Source organism: Cricetulus griseus, chromosome 8 (assembly GCF_003668045.3).
Source record: "Cricetulus griseus strain 17A/GY chromosome 8, alternate assembly CriGri-PICRH-1.0, whole genome shotgun sequence".
In the NCBI taxonomy this organism is placed as follows: Eukaryota; Metazoa; Chordata; class Mammalia; order Rodentia; family Cricetidae; genus Cricetulus; species Cricetulus griseus.
Window position 1 is genome coordinate 2,251,810 of NC_048601.1, and position 16,540 is coordinate 2,268,349.

The 16,540-nt window shown below is 42.6% G+C and overlaps 1 pseudogene; it reads right to left on the reverse strand.

Annotated features, from left to right (window-relative positions):
• Positions 1 to 1,408: 1,408 nt before the first annotated feature.
• LOC107979986 lies at positions 1,409 to 2,018 on the reverse strand (annotated as a pseudogene).
• Positions 2,019 to 16,540: the final 14,522 nt, after the last annotated feature.

A 16,540-nucleotide genomic window follows, 5' to 3' on the forward strand; every position in this document is an offset into this window, starting at 1 on the left:
AGGCCTTGCTCTCCCAGTATCCTCCATTCCTCTGGCTCCCACAATTCCTCCTCCCACTCTTCCACAGGGTTCCTCAAGCTGAGGTGAAGAACGGGATAAAGACCTCCAGTCTGGGCTCTCTCTATACCGAATACCATCAGCTGCCAGAGGCAGCTTGTCTCGTCACCAATCTGAGACTGGAGCAGAGCATCACTAGGAATCATTCCATTGGCTGGTTTTTGTTTGTTTGTTTGTTTGTTTGTTTTGTTTGGGCTAGTCATGCCTAATTCTACCCCAGATCTCTGGGCTATCCAGCCTCCTGTTTCTGGCCATCCAGGACAGTGTTGGACATGGGCCTCCTCTCGTGGCAGGAGCCTCAAATTAGATCAATCATTGGTTGGCCACTCCCACAAGCTCTGAGCCAGCATTGCCCCAGCACATCCTGGAGGCAGGACAGGTTGTGGGTAGGTTCTGTGGTTGGGTTGGGGTCCCAGTCCCACCACTGGGAGACTTGTCTGGTTACAGAAGATGGCCAGTTCAGGCTCTGTATCCTCCATTACTAGGGGTCCTTGCCAGGGTTACCCTATAGGTCAGAGAATTTTCACTGCCCTAGGTTTCCACATTGCCCCCCAAATGCTGTCCAGTTCTAGTTGTCTCTCCCTGGACTCTCACCCCTCCCTCCCCAACCTGATCCCTCCTGTTCCCATCCCCAGCCACCCTCAGTCCACCCACAAAATCCGTTCCATCTGTTTTATTTCCCCTCCCCAGGGAGATCCACGCATTCCCCACCACCACCAGAGCCCACCTTGTTCCCTGACCTCTCTGGGTCTGCAGATTGTAACATGTTTACCATTTACTTAACATCACTTATAGTGAGTACACACCATGTTTGACTTTCTGGGTCTGGGTTACCTCACTCAGGATGACTTTTTCTGGTCCCATCCATTTGCCTCTGAATCACATGGTGGCACTGTTTTTAACAGATGAGTAACACTCCACTGTGTAAATATACTACATTTTCTTTATCCATTCTTCAGTTGAGGGACATCTGGGTATTATGAATAAAGCAGCTATGAACATACCTGAGCAAGTGGTAGGATCGAGTGTCCTTTGGGTATATGCTCAAGAGGGGTAGAGCTGGATCTTGAGGTAGATTGATTCCCACTTTTCTGAATAATTACCGTATCTATTTGCATAGTGGGTGTACAAGTTTGCACTCCCACCAGCCATGGAGGAGTGTTCCCCTTGCTCCACATCCTCTCCAGCATGAGCTGTCACTTGTGTTACTGATCTTAGCTATTCTGACAGGTTTAAGATGGAATCTCAGAGTTTGAATTGTATTTCTTGTCGGGAGCCAAGAACTATTCTTTTAGGGAGTTTCTTTTCTTTCTTTCTTTTTTCTTTTATCTGCATTTATTTTATGCTGAATTTATTCCCGTGCCATAAGTTTTTGTTTCTTCAGTTTCTTCTGAGATATCTTTTTCTTCTGTGCAACCTCCTCTTCTGGCTTTGGAACAATCGGATCCTTTTCCGTGAGGACCATCTCGATGTGGCCGGGGGAGCTCATGTATGGGTTACCCGGCCATGAGCTCTCTAAGTTCGTGGATGCATCTTAGGTGCTTTCTTCACCTGGATGTGTTTGATGGCTGGAGAATCTACATCTAGACCCTTAAGCTCGGCATTGCTCTCTGCATGTTTAAGCATGTGCAGCAAAAATTCAGCACTCTTTTTCAGCCACTGACCCTGTGTCCAGCCACGCTGTCTGGCCTGGGCACACCTGCCGACTCCACCATTGTATCTCGGGAATGGCACACATTGCTTCTTCAATGTGACATCTTTCAGGTATTTGGTGGCTTTTCAAATACGCATACACTTGATGGCCTGGGCAGTTTCATGGGTATTCTTAAAGTGAACCCGGAGATTTGAACCTCTTGACTTGCATGATTTTGTAGGGTTTTCTGGGTGGAGAGAGTAGCGAACCATCTTCACAGGTCACCTCAGGTCGCTTATAGGAAGAGGAAGTGCAAGGGCTACTGGGAGAATTCGAGAGTTTCTTGGGGTTCAAAAACCCTCCATTTCCAGTAACCAGGAACTCCGGTCTACATTGTATTGCAGATGCTAGCTAATCTGCTATTGAATAGCATAGCCTCAGTGGAGAATGCCTCCTAGTTTGTATCTCTGCAGAATTAAGCATTTGAATAGGCCTGCACCAGGGCTGAGGGCAAAATCTACCTGAAGAGTGAGAACAGATAGTTAGAAAGATCTGCTGATAGGGTCTAGGGAGATGGAAGAGAAATGGTCTCGGAGTCAGGGAAGAATGATTAGATTACAGCCAGGAAGATGCTGAATAAAGAAGAGACTCCAGTTTTGCAGCATGGAACTGAGAGCTCTCTAAAGATGGATGACACGATGCCTATGTCTGCTCTTTATCACTGTTGGGTTGCTAGGAGTTTCCAAGTCCACACTCCCCCACTCAGGCCGAACCTTGTGGCTTCCATGGTTTGGGGCTGAAACATGCCGGGCTACGACAATTTCTCTGATAGCTAAGGATGTTGAACATTTTAAAAAAGTGTTTCTTGGCCATTTGAGATTCCTTTATTGAGAATTCCCTGTCTAGATTTGTACCCCATTTTTTAAAATGACATTTTTTATTTTGTTGACATCTAGTTTCTTTATTCTTTATACATTTTGGATATTATTATCCTTATGTCAGATGTGGAATTGGTGAATATTTTTTCCCACTCAGTAGGCTATCATTTTGTCCTATTAACAGTATCCTTTGCTTTACAGAAGCTTTTCAGTTTCATGAGGTCACATTTATTAATTGTTGTTCTTAGCGCCTGTGCTATCAGTCTTCTGGTCAGTAAGTCGTCTCCTGTGCCAATGCATTCAAGGCTATCCCCCACTTTCTCTTCTACCAGGTTCAATGTATCTGGTTTTATTTTAAGGTCTTTGGTCTGTTTGGACCTAAGTTTTGTGCAGGGTGATAAATATAGGTCTATTTGGATAATTCTAGATGCAGACATCCAGTTAGACCAGGACCATTTTTCCCCATTATGTATTTCAGGCCTCTTTATCAAAAAGGAGGCATCCATATCTGTGTGCATTTATGTCTGGGTCTTCAATTTGATTCCACTGATCAAGATATCTGTTTTGTGCCAATGCCTTGAGGGCTTTATTACTATAGTTCTATAGTCCCCGTTTTCATTTCTGATTGTGTTTATTTGGATATTTTCTCTCAAACTAAACTAACTTTAGTTTGAATAAGGGTTTGTCTATCTGTTGATTTTTGTCAAAGAATTAACTCTGTTTCAATGATTCTTTGTATTATTTTGTTTCTATTTTATTGATTTCAATCCTCAATTTGATTATTACCTATTGTCTACTCCTCTTGGTTGTGCTTACTTCTTTGTCTTCTAGAGCTTTCAGGTGTGCTGTAAAGTTGCTAGTATGAGATCACTCCAATTTTTCTATATAGGCACCTGGTGGTATCAACTCTCTTCTTAGCACCGCTTTCATTGTGTCCCATAAGTCTGGGTTTGTTGCATATTCATTTTCATTGAGTTCTGTGAAGTCTTTGACTTCTTTCTTATTTCTGTCAAGACACATTTTCATCCAGTAGAGAGTTGTTCAAATTCCATGAGTTTGTAAGCTTTCTATTTTTTTTCTGCTGTTGTTGAAATCCAGCTTTAATCCATGGTGGTCTCACAGAATGCAGGGGTTATTTCAGTTTTTTTTTATTATGCATAAAGTGTTCTGCCTGCATGTATCCCTGCAGGCCAGAAGAGAGCATCTGATCTCACTATAGATGGTTGTGAGCCACCACGTGGTTGCTGGGAAATGAACTCAGGACCTCTAGAAGAGTAGCCAGTGTTCTTAACCTCTGAGCTAAAGTCTGGGGCTGGGACATGGTGACAATGAGGGGTAGGTTAGGGCAGCACCCAGAGAGGAGCAGGCACAGCCTCCTGTTGTGCAGAAGTTCTCTACCTGAGTCACGGGCGGGGGCAATGAGGAGGAGGGAATTGGGGATTGCATCAAGAGAGCGAGGGAAGTATGCTGGCAGGCAGTCTACCTGGACTTCCGGTAGCCAGCATGGCCTCTAGTAGAGCAAGGGGTCCACTTAAATTTTTTATGAAGATAAAACTCACTTAATTTTTGGCTGTTTCTAATTAATTCAGATATACTTTGGAGGAATTGTTCTCTTGATACCCACATGTCTGTTAAGTTAATAAATGTTTGTCTATTAAAATATTTTTAAAAACTAACGTGAAAAAATAAAAGACAAGTATATATAGATCAACAGACTTCATTTACAGCATCACAATAAATAGGGGGCCTGTAAAGTGTTCTCTCACACTAAGGAGACGATGACTTGCCAGCCTTCATGCCGATTGAAATTTTAAGATGGCTCTAATTTTTTGCCAATTGAATTTCTGCTTAAACAAAAAGGAGAGAATTGCACCCATAGTCAATGTATTGTTATTTTTCTTTTTCTAGGAGACATGACAGAGCACATGAGAATCAGTAGTAACTTTACTGATCAAGTGGGAAAAGGCATAGACTCCTTAGCACTCCCAAACATCACTGTGTTCTCCGCAGAGGCTCTGAAGGAACCTCTGGCTTGCATGCACTGTTGGGTTTTCATCAAAGTTCACAGTTGACAGTTTATAGAACCCAGAGGTTGAGTCTTGAAGCAAAATTTTCCACTTGAGACATCTCCTTTTGTGACTGTCTTTCCAATTATATATTGACTTCATCTGTTGTTTTGTATTTTACACAGATTAAGTAAATGACATTGTCCATGGCAGGGACTTAATTCTTGTACAATATAAACATTTTTTTGGTGTGTCAAGACAGGGTTTCTCTGTGTAGCTTTGTAGTCCAGGCTGGCCTTGAACTCAAAGAGAACTGTCTCCCTCTGCCTCCCAAGTGCTGGGATTAAAGGTATGCTACACCACCACTAGGCTCCAATAAAAACATTTAACTTCAAATTCTCCCTACTTAGTTCAAGAACCTTGCTTTCTTGATCCTTAATATATCTACCTATATAATTAATTGTTCTTATTCATATATGGTGACCCTATAGCTTGAATTTTTTTCTCTATATACCACAAACGGAGTTTTCTACACTTGCCCATGCTCTCTCCATGCTCCTCCCACTCCTATAAAATTATTTAGGATAAAAAAATAACATCCCATTTTAATAGGTATTGTAGTTGATATTTTGGTATAGGTCGTATCAGTGTAGAATTGAAAGGCTTTTATACTTTGCTTAATCCCCTTGTGTGCTAAAGTACTAAGGGACTCTCCCAGGAATTCAGCTCCACCATGACCTTGGGTGAACTCTTAGGAAATGAGACCATTTCATTGTGCCACGATCACCCCCTCATCCACTGGTCTGGTTAGCAAACACTTATGGAACTAGAAGCCATCTTTAAAGGCAAGGTGTGTTGTGAACACCCACCCACAGAAAGCAGGACAGGAATACCCCCAAGAGTCTTTGCGTGCTGTGGTTTCAGGTCCACACGGGGTTTGGTTTTGAATGAGAAGATGAAGATCCGGTCTGATTCTGCTGTGTGTGGCATTCCATTTTCTTAACATGGCTTGTTGAAAGGCTGCCATTCTCCATGAATTATCTGAGATCCTTTATTTGGCCACATGTGCTGGGATTTGTGTGGCTTCTTTATTCTCTCCCAGTGGTCTTGGCGAAGATCTAGGGCATTGCCAACGTTTGCTCACTGTAACTTTGATCCATGTTGAAAGGAGGAAAAATGAGATAATCGACTCTGTTCCTTTTCAAGATCATCTGGCCTGTTTGTTGTTCCATGGGTTTCCATGTGAATTTTAGGATAGGATTTCCTAATTCTTAAAACTAATAAAATTGTCACAGATTTCAGAAAGGACCACATTAGACTCGTGGTGTGTTAGTGTCTTTCTCACCACTGTCACAAACTATCAGAGAGAAGCAGCTTGAGGGAGGAGGTGGCGATGTTTTGTTTGAGCTCTAACAAATAAAGCTTGCCTGAAGATCAGAGGGTGGAGCTAGCCACTAGTTAACCATAGAGGCCGGGCAGGGCGGCACACATCTATGATGCCAGCACTTGGGATCTCATGCCTTTGATCCCAGCACTAGTGAGGTGGAATCAGGAGTGCTATGACTGGGCAGAGAGAGGCATGTAAGCTGGGAGGAGACAGGCGCTCAGCCCTTTGGTCTGAGACTTCTGTAGAGGTAAGAAGTCTCTCTAGTGTCTGCTTCCTTTACTTCTCTGATCTTTCAGCATTTACCCGGATATCTGACTCCGGGTTTTTATTGTTAAGATCAATTAGAATGTGGGCTACAGGAGGGGAGTTAAGGGGACATAGTCCATCATGGTAGGGAAAGGGTTGGCAGCAGAGGCTGTGTCCATGGTGGCAGAAAATTGGGGTAGAGTTCATTACGCCTCAGTGAGTTAAGCAGAGAGCCAGACTGGAAGGGCAGTCATTGTACAGCCCTCAGGTCCCACCTCTGTGGCGTGATGCCAATCCATGCTCACAACTTCGAACAAACACCGCCACCAGCAGTGGACAGTATTCAAACACGTGAGCCTGTGGAGAGACATTTTCACATCCAAACGATGTCCCTCCACCCAGGCACCAGGCACCTCATGGCTTCACTATGACTTAGCCAACTTCAAAGTCTTACTGCTCCCATCATTGGTCAAAAGTAGAAAGTATCGCCGGGCGTTGGTGGCGCACGCCTTTAATCCCAGCACTCGGGAGGCAGAGGCAGGAGGATCTCTGTGAGTTCAAGGCCAGCCTGGTCTACAGAGCGAGTGCCAGGATAGACTCCAAAGCTACACAGAGAAACACTGTCTCGGAAAACCAAAAAAAAAAAAAAAAAAAAAAAAAGAAAGTAGAAATTATCTTCCTCAAATATAAAATGACATACAATAGATATCCCCATTCCAAAAGGGAGGAGTTGGTGGGTAGTAAGAAAACGTTTGCCCACCACAAGGCAAACGCCTAACCCACAGCTGCGTACACCGAATCTGGCTGTAACACAAGGCTGAAGTCTTAGAGCCCTGCTCCTGCATCCCTGACATGTGACCTCTCAGACAAGTTCACTCACTGACGGCAGACATCCCAAGTTCCTGGCATCGCCAACGTCCTAGGATCTCCACTGCAAGTTAAGCTTAGCCTTCAAAGCTGCTCACACTGGCTGTTCTGCAGGACTATAACTGCTACCTGTCGCCCGATTTCATCAGCTCTTCTCTGAACCTTCGTGCAAGCTTCAATGGCATTACAGTTCTCGTAGTCTGCACACCTGCAAGACAGCACCACGTGGACCATGCCACACTGTGCTCCCCAGCTCAAGATGCAGTCCTCCATTTACTGTAGCCACGGTGACCTCTGAGCCCTGGAGTGACTCAATCTGGGGAAAGCACTTCCCTGGGTGGCCTTGTTAGAGGATTGTTCCACCGTGTAGCGCCCTCTTTCTAGGTTCCCTTTTGTTCTATCGCCCTCTTTTTAAATGAAATATTTCCAAATTTATTTGCATTGTTAGGCCTGGACATTTCCAATGTGTGGACTCTTGCCTCCAAGACATTCATTTCTCCTACTGTCTCAGTACAAGATGTGTGACTCTGCCATGATGCTCTCCATCTCCAACCTTAGCCATGCCCCCACCTGCCTCATCTGCAGCTTCAAACACGCTCACGCTCCTTCACTCAAAAGGCCACATAGGTTTCCTCCCTTCTTTCCTCAGAATTCTCACTGTGAACCTTACGAAGGGAAGCAAACAGTAACTATGCCACAGCCTGCTATGATCTCTTAGCTTTGCTCCACTAAGAAAACCCGTTCCCGGCAGTGGAACCAGTATTTATCCCTAGTGCACAAAGGGGCTTTGGGAGCTCATTCCCTATGGAGGGATGCTCTCTCAGCCTGGACACATGGGGGTGGGGCCTAGGTCCTGCCCCAAGTGATGTGACAGACTTTGGTGATCCCCATGGGAGGCCTCACCCTCCTTGAGGGGTGGGTGGCATGGTGGGTTGGTGGAGGAAATGGGAGGCCGACCGGGAGGGAAAGGGAACTGGGATTGGTATGTAAAATAGGATTGTTTCTAATTCAAATTAAAGTTAATGTTTTCAAAAAAGAAAACAAGTTCTTTGCTTTTTAATTAAGCCTTACTCAAAATTTGAGGACACAGATAGAACACAGTCTTAACATTTGATAGAGTGTGGTATGAATGACATCTACCCCAGATTTATTTGCATTGTCAGAGAGTCCATGATCCCCTGTGGAACCTGGTGAGTCGAGCTTTTATAACCATTTCTATTGGCATTCTGACCTTCCTGCCACAGTGGCCTCTGGGTCTCTGCCTATGGCGTTCTGAGACTTTCATACCTCATGGTCCCGAAGTCTTCACACTCCTCTGAAGATGGAGGCTTCTGTACCACCTGGTCCCACAGCCGCTTTGCCCCAAATAAACACAGACACTATATTAATTATAAAAACGTTGGCTGATGGCTAGGGTTTCTTACTGGCTAGGTCTCTCTTTATTATTAATCTATATTAATCTATATGGTCTTATCTTACCAGAGAACACCTGGCACATCCTATCTTCCGGTCTCTACATGGCATCTCTCTCCACCCCTCTCTCTCCTCCTTCCTTTCATAGCCCCGCCTATACTTTCTGCCTGGCCAATCACTGTTTTATTCACCAACCAATAAGAGAAGCATATATACAGAAGGACATCCCCTGTCACTCCTCTTATAAAACAGATGCAAAGGCCTGAAGACCACAGGTTCAGGATACCACAGTAATGACCCTCTCCACACACCAATTCTATGTCAGGATATCACAGTGGTAATCTGTCTCCTTACATCAATTCTATATCAGGATGTCACGGCGATGACCCTTCCCCATGCCAATTCTATGTCAGGATGATACAACAGCGATGACCCTCTCCATTCACTAATTATATATCGGGATGGCACAGTGGTGACCACACCAATTCTATGCATTAGTTACTTAGCTCATCACTTTGACAGACTTCCTGATAGAAACGAATTAAGAGAGAGGTTCATTGTGACTCACAATTTGAGAGAACAAAGTCCGTCATGATGCGGAAGGCATGCTGTCTTTGGTTGTGTTCGTGGTAACAAGAGTTTGTGGCACAGCTTCTTACATCATGGTAGACACAGATCTAGAAAACTAGATTGGGAGAACGACTAGCCTATAAACCTCAAGGCCAAAGTCTCTGTCACCTCACAAAACTGTATCACTATCTGCGGACTAAGTACTCACACATAGGAGCCCTGCATAGGGCTGGTGATGGCCCCATAGGTTCAGACATATGAACACATTGTCCCCGGTGAGCAGAGCTGCTTGGGGAGTCTTAGGAAGTGTGGCCTTGCTGGAGGAAGTACATCAGGTGATGGTTCTGAGGTTTTCTAGCCTCACCCTACCCCAGTTCACTCTCTCTACTTCAGGCTTGAGGTTGAAGGTGTGGCCTCTCCACTTACTGCTCCAGGTTTCTTCCCTGCTACTGCCATGTCTCCCTCATCGTGTGGGCCCTCTCTCTGGAACTGTCAGCCAAAAGAAAGTCCTTCCATTGGTCACTTTTGGTCTTGGTGTTTTATCACAGCAACTAACACAAGGGGTGTTTTACAACCAAACCACAACACCCTGTCAGATGGCTGTGTCCTGTTTCCATCTCAACATCAAGTCTTCCAACCGTCACTGTGCCTCTGAGGCTGGGAACAAATACCAACTTTCTAATGAAAAGGCCCACTTATTGAATGAATGGCACAATGAGCAGCAGTTAATTTAGGTGGTCATGACATAAAATTCTAAGAAGCTGAAGCCAGGGTTTGAGTGATTTGCCTATTAAACATTTTAAGCATAAGCAGTGCCGTTTACTACTTTGATGAAGAAAATAACCAATACTGGCTGGAAAGCTAGTGTGATCCCCGTTCTTCAGTAGAATCTCCTTAGGACTGGAAGGCAGCCCTTGGATTCTCCTCTGCAACACCTGGGGCCCACAGAAAGGAGCAGAGGCAATGCCAAAGGAGTAAGTATGCAACCCAGGTCACTACTTCCGGAGGAGAGCATGATGAAATCTGTCAAATTTTCTTAGTTTACTAAGCTTTTTTTAAAGTTACTTTGTCTTGGAGTATTTTATAATATGTTATCAAATTTGATATGTGAAAACTGTATTTTATTTATTTTGGTGTCTTGCATTCTATATACGAAAGAGTTGTCTAGCTCCATTGCGCTGTGAGATTGACAAGGTTTCCACCATCCTGTTCTGTCCTTCTTTAAACATGACTTCTTTTATTTTTAAGATGATCTATGTTCTTACAGAATTAAAATTTATCAATAAGAACTACTTGTTTCTTGATAGTTAAAAACAATTGATAAATATCACTGGTCTGGGCCCAATACACTTTGTACACCCCCATACATAGGGACTTCTATTGCTGAGTGTAAAAAATGAACATTTGTAAGCCAAAGGGCCCAATGTCTGAGTCAAGCTAACTTGATATGGAAATGTTAATGACTATCATTATTAGAAGTTTCACATTTCAAAGGCAAAGGAAAAATTCCATAGCATACCAGTTGTGTGACTTCAGTTGTTCAGGAAACCCAAAGGACCATGAGATGGCACTGTGTCCAACATGGACGACAGTGAGTTGGCTTCAGCAACAGACCACTAAGAGGAAAGATGGCTGTTCAAATCTTAGGCAAGCGCTATAAAAATATTTCAAGGGAGAAAAAGATCATCAAATTCCAAACTAAATCTATGTCCTTGGAGTTGAAAACTAAAGAGATTAATCTGAGGATTTGAGAATTAGTTGGTACTAAGAACAAACACAGTGTTTTATTTGCATATGGGTTGAAAGAGAAAGGACAGAACAGAGCCATGGTTTGAAATATCTATGGGCTGGTGTAGTGATATATTATTTATGATTTATTAAAGCTTGACTGATGATTCAGAAAAGCAAAGTCAGCCTCAAGCTGTAGAGGTCAGGCAGTGGTGACACACACCTTTAATCCCAAGACTCAGGGTTAAGAGGTAGACAGATCTCTGTGAGTCCAAGGCCACCTAGAACTACACAAGAGTGAATCAGTCTAAAAGAGAATTAGAGTTCACACCTTTAATCCCAGCATGAGAGGGGTATAGAAGACAGGAGTAAGTATTTAGAGAGGCATTCATTCTCAAGCCTCGCTGAGGATAGGTTACATTTTGAGGCTTGGTGAGAGCTCATGGAGACAGGAGCAGCCCATTCAGTTTGAGGTAGAGGTAAGAAGCTAGTGGCTATCTGCTTTGCTTTCTGATATTCAGCTTGAAGTTTGAACCCCAATATCAGTCTCTAGGCTCATTTATTAATTCGTGTTACAGACTGGGGAAGTAATTCTGAGGTAGAGCACTTGCCAGGCATGCTTTATGTTTTCACTCCCTAAACCTCAAAATACACATCTACCTTGAACAACTAGATTAAGGATGGATTCCTGATATGGGCAGTCTTAGTTACTGTTTTATTGCTGTGAAGAGACAACATGACCAAGCCAACTTATAAAAGAAAGCATTTAACTGGCTGCTTGCTTACAGTTTCATAGGGTTAGTCTGTGGCCATCATGACAGGAAGCCAGGTAACAACAGGTGGGCATGGTACTGGAGCACTTGCAGAGAGCTCACACCTTATATAAAAATGGAGGCCGAAATAGAGTGAGACTGGGCTGGGAATTGACTTTTGAAACCTCAAAGCCCCCCCATCCCCCAGTGACACACTTCCTCCAACAAGACCAGACCTAATCCTTCCTAAGCAATTCAACTGAAACATTCAAATAAGTGACCCTCTGGGGCCATTCTCTTTCAAACCACCACAGACACAAAGGAGAAAAATCAGACTTCTGGAGTGTAAAAATAATGTTATGTTGGCGAAGACTCTGAGGTATCTGTCAGGAAACTATTCACAAATGCCAAGCAGATGATTAAAAATCTGAATGGGAACTCAGGTTTGGGGATGGAAAAATGAATTTGGGCATCATCGGCGGACTGGAGTGAAGAAGGAGAGGAGTAAAGGGAGAGGCTACAGCAGGGAAAGTGCCAACATTTAAGTGGTTGAAAGAAGACAAGCTAACAGAGGAGTCTGAGAAAAAAAGCAGCTCAATAATTAGAACCAGGAGAGCGTGGACCCCAGAAACCACATCAGGAGAAAGAAAAAGTGTTCACGGGATAGAATAGCCAGAGAGTCACAAGACATAAGAACTCACTTCTACAACCCGGAGAGCATCGTTGATGAATTATGGACTCTTCTGGAACACCAGCATTTGGGGAATTTAGAAAAGGCCGAGAAAGATATATTCTTTAAGTAGATATTAAAAATATCCCTTATGCCTTCCAATTCCTGTAAGTTTTGTTTTATTACTATTTCAGGCATGGGTCCTTCATAGCATTGATTAAATTCTGACACAGTGAATAAACTCATGGATTCAACACACATGAGAGACAAAGTACCCTCTCCTCAGAGGCCCCATCATCAAAAAGAAAATTTACCTAATATAAGTGAAATATTCTGTCCCTAGCTCACAATTACTGTTATGAGAAGTAACTAAATTTAATGGATTAAATGGGGTGAGGCAGTAAGTCCATTCTCCTAGTAGAGCCTTATGAGCGCTTCTAAATTAACAAGGCAGTGCACATCTGTAACCTTGGCTTTTAGGAGCCTCAAGTAGGAGGATCAGGAGTCCAACGCCAGCCTGCAATGCCTGCGTCCTTGAGTCAAAGTAACTAAGATACCAAGCTGACACCCCGGTACTCCTGATCTTCCCCAGGTCACCCCAACTGCTGTAGATTCAGTAGGAGCTGAGTCACCATCCACCAGACGGTGTGAATGTCAGCAAGGAAAAATGCTGCATCATAATATACGTGCAACTAAGGATTCAGCTCAATGGTAGAGCACTTGACTGCCATGCATATGGTCCAGGGTTCAATCCCCAGTGCTAAGAACAAACCAACCACATTAACACGAGTTGAAACAGTGTTGCTTTCTTTTGAGAGATGCCTTTGTGCTTGCTTCGCTGGCATTTGTGCCTCATCCAGGTTGCCACTTCTGAGCTGCAGCCCAAGGCTGCCTCCACACCACCCTCCAGAACCGACTGTCAGTTAAGCGATCCATGAGCAAAGTCCTCACCTGGCCTTTCTCGGATGCTTCATATCTTTAGCAAACATATCTGTTTCTGTTAATGTTGAGATCCTTAAGAGTTAGGATGTATCATAAAATCATATAGTTCCTTGTAGAAGCCCAAGTGATTTACACATTCTTGCTATAAATACATTCATTTGTAGCAAAATTAAAAAAAAAAAAAAGCAGCTAAATGGAAATCTGATTACAAAGCAACTGCCATTGATTTCATTCGGCCCTGGCCGCCTGCAGCTCCCTCCCGTCTCCACTGTGTTTAATCTGATCTGATACTATTAAAATAGTATCCTCAAGGGAACACATGGGGATTCAATGTTAAGATTAAAACCATACGTTAAAGATGTTCTTTTGCCTACACTTTCTGTGCGTTCCTAACAACAGCAAGGGCTAAATAGGATCCATTCTACCCTTCTGTGTCACACATCGGGACAGAATGCACACAGGGAAAACTAACTTCAAGGGACATATCTGGAGATGCATTTTGTTGTTGAGCAAAAGAAACCAGATGCTTTTTTTTTTTTCTTTTTCTCTTCTTTTAAGAGCTGGGTCCTGTGTTGCATCAAAAGTCCACTTGTGAATATCAGGAACTGTTGTCAAAAATGCACCAGAAGGCTCTGGGTAGACAGCAGATTATCTTCCTGCAGTGAGCGGGACATCCTCAGCTCTAGATAGAATATGCTTCTTAGATCCCGTTATTTTAAATGGGAGAATAACAGCCAGGAGTTTTAGGCATGCTAAACTAAAATGTGTATCATTTAAATCCTGATTTACATAGAGAACCCAGACAGAATTCTTTATGGAAGCAAATATAAAAGCACAGAAATCTGAAGAAGATAAAGGAAAAAATTTCCAGTATCAACAACCGAAGATCTTTAAACATGTTTACATTTGCATAGCTTTTCTAAAAAAGAAAAGGAAAATTGAGAAGTAATGACAACCAAGAATGAAAGAAGCCAGTAACTGGCATTACCACAGACTGAACCACTTCTTAAGGCCAGGCAAGGCTGCGTGGGGTGGGCACCAACTTATTTGTGTTGACTGCTGTGTCCCTCTGGTAATTTTTAATTGCTTCTCCCAGGATTTATGAGGGCATAAGGGGCTGTGAAAAAATTATTCTAAGCATTAGTAAGACTCTGGAGAAAATAAGCTACATATTTTATGATCAATCCCCTAGTTCTTTCAAAATGCAACCTCCTGATCTCTCCAATGTGTGGCTCTAGAACACACGATAATTTCATATTTTTATCAGCGTCATTGTTATGACCTTCTACATTGATAATATGGGCAAAATAACAGAGCTTTCTGAGGGAAATATAGATCCCTACCTATTTAAATTGCTTTATTCATAAGTTTTAAAAGTATTTCTCAGAAGAAAATACCTATCAGCGGAAGAGGCATAAACGTGTTCTCCTCACTGTGGTTTTGCTTTCTACAGGGTCCTGCCAGTGCATTCCCCTGTTTTCTACACTTTCATCTTCTGTGGCTACAATAGAACCTGTGAACACAGTTTCCTCAGCATAAACCTCCTCAGTAGAGTAAGAAACAGTGCTTGTGACTGCCTCTGCATGCTGCAAAACTTCTGGCAATTAATTTCAATTAAGTTATTTACAAGGTGCGCCACTGCTAACTTTGTGCCCAGATGTTTCACTTGGCAGAGCTTGGTGGCCACCAATGAAGTCGGTTTCAGCAACAATCACTCATTGATAGGATTTTCACTGCAGTGAGTTCAGTGCACCTTCCTCACACCAGAACATGATGTCAGCACCCTGCCCTTCATCCCGACCATAAAAATGCCAATACAAGTTGCAACAAATGACTGCGGGCAATGGCTGAGTTCTAGAGAGCCGGCGTTGAACACCTGGGCTGTGCTGGAATCTAGCAGCTTTCAGAGTTTCACTGCCAGATGTTTGTGGAACAACTTATGCATGTATGGAAAACATACATTATTTTTCGTTTGCATGAGTGATTACCAGAACTTTGGAAGTAGTGGAAACATGGGTTTCTTTTCTTTTCTTTTTTTCTTTTAAAGGCTAATGAAAATTTACTAGGGAAATATTTTTTAATTAAAATCAGCACTGTTAATCTTAACCATTAAGAGCTGAACCTGTATAATAACGCTTTTAAGTAATTGTTTGTTCAGATAATGCATTTTTTTTTAGTAAATTAGGTGCTAGGGCTGTAACCTTGAGGAAGAAAATAAAAACCTGTAAAGGTTTTACTGTTTCTTAAGTCATCTATTAACCATCTCATTTTTGTTTAATGACTTTGAATGTTTTAGGACACTATTTAATAATCATGTATTACTTTTCTTAACTATTTCTCCATGCTCTTTAAATTAAAGACAAAGGAAGGCTAGAGAGGTTAAGGGTCCTTGCTCATCTTCCAAAGGATGGGAGTCCGGCTGCTGGCACACACAGCTACAACCTCCTTTAACTCTAGCTCCAGGGCATTGAACACCCTCTTCTGGCCTCTGTGGGCACTGTACTCAGGTACCTATACCCACAGACAGACAGACAGAAACACACACACACACACACACACACACACACACACACACACACACACTTAAAAACTAAGACAAAATCTATTTAAAATCATCTGTATGTTTGCATTCGCCACCAATTTATTCTAGTTCTTTCTCTGCAGTGTAAGAGGAATTACACTTACTACTCAAACACAGTATAATTTTAGAAGGTGCTTTTTCATATCAGTCCCAGCTGTGCTCTCCACCCACAATGATGTTCCAAGTAAGCTTTGCAAAAGTTTTGATAGTTGTGTTTCTTACAGGTTTGTAATTTTTTTTTAATTTTAAGGAGATTGATGCTTCTTGGTTTTTAATTAATTAGAATGCTAAGCCTATGAAAATGAACAGTGGACTCACTTGTGAAAGTGCAACCATTGTTCCCAGTATAATATACTTTATTTTACATTAGGGGATGAAATGGAGCACATTTCCTTTCTCTGAGCAACTACAAGAAGCTGCTCAAATTCTGCACAGCTGTGCAGCAAGACTCTCGGTGATTTCATAGAGTCCAAAGGGCTATGAATCCATACAGGCGCAGAAACGGAGTAACATTCTCAATAAAATCAAACATATTCTACCAGGGTCAGATGAATGCATTTATGTTCATAAAGTCTAGTTTCTGAAAATGTACGTGTGCGGCTTCCTGAACAAACAGGTTAAAAATCTGTCTTGTTTAAGAAGCAAACATTTCAACCATTTCAGCACCTTGACTAAGAAATGGCCATTAAATCAAACCTGCTCGCTATCAGGTTATAAAATGAACGAAGTGTCAGAAGCAAATAGACTTTAATAGGGTGGGATAGTAAACATGAAATGAAAACATCTTGGCAAACTTAGCACTTAGGAGAT